This window comes from Lupinus angustifolius, chromosome LG07 (genome assembly GCF_001865875.1).
Source record: "Lupinus angustifolius cultivar Tanjil chromosome LG07, LupAngTanjil_v1.0, whole genome shotgun sequence".
Taxonomy (NCBI): domain Eukaryota; kingdom Viridiplantae; phylum Streptophyta; class Magnoliopsida; order Fabales; family Fabaceae; genus Lupinus; species Lupinus angustifolius.
The window spans coordinates 10,927,697-10,928,463 of NC_032015.1; positions in this window are offsets into that span (position 1 = coordinate 10,927,697).

Sequence of the window (767 nt, forward strand, 5' to 3'; positions counted from 1 at the left end):
GTGTTGCTTTGTCCACCGCCGAAGCGGAATACATTGCCGCTGGTGTGTGTTGCGCTCAAATCCTTTGGATGAAGCAGCAACTTAAGGACTTTGGGCTTAAACTCGAAAAGATCCCTATAAAATGTGATAATACAAGTGCCATTAACCTATCCAAGAATCCCGTTTTGCATTCTAGAACAAAGCATATAGAAATTAGACATCATTTTTTGCGTGATCATGTACAAAAAGGTGACTACGTTCTTGAATTTGTGGAAACATCTAAACAGTTAGCAGATATTTTCACCAAGCCCCTTCCCAGGGATACTTTCTATGTTCTAAGGAGAGAACTAGGAATTCTTGATGAACAATATCTTGTTTAAAATTGTTTAGTTGTTTGCATTAATTGTCTTGCCTCTATATGCCTATGTGTTTCATGTTTAAATGATGTATGTTGAAAATGCAAAATTATATCTCTTGATTAACTATTTCTGTGATTATAAATGTCTCGATTAATCCGTTGCAATGCATGCATGTGTCCTAAAAAGTCAAAACCGTTCTGCTGCCTAAAAACCAAATTTTCACTGATTTAATCGATTAAACAATTGGAGTTAATCGATTACCTGGGATTAGTTTTTGAAAATTCAAATTTTTACTGGTTTAATCGATTAAACCGCCCGTTAATCGATTACCTGAGCAAATTTTTTTTGAAAATTCAAATTTTACACTACTTTAATCGATTAAAACAGCCCGTTAATCGATTAAAACCAGTATGTTAAAGGCAGACAGTG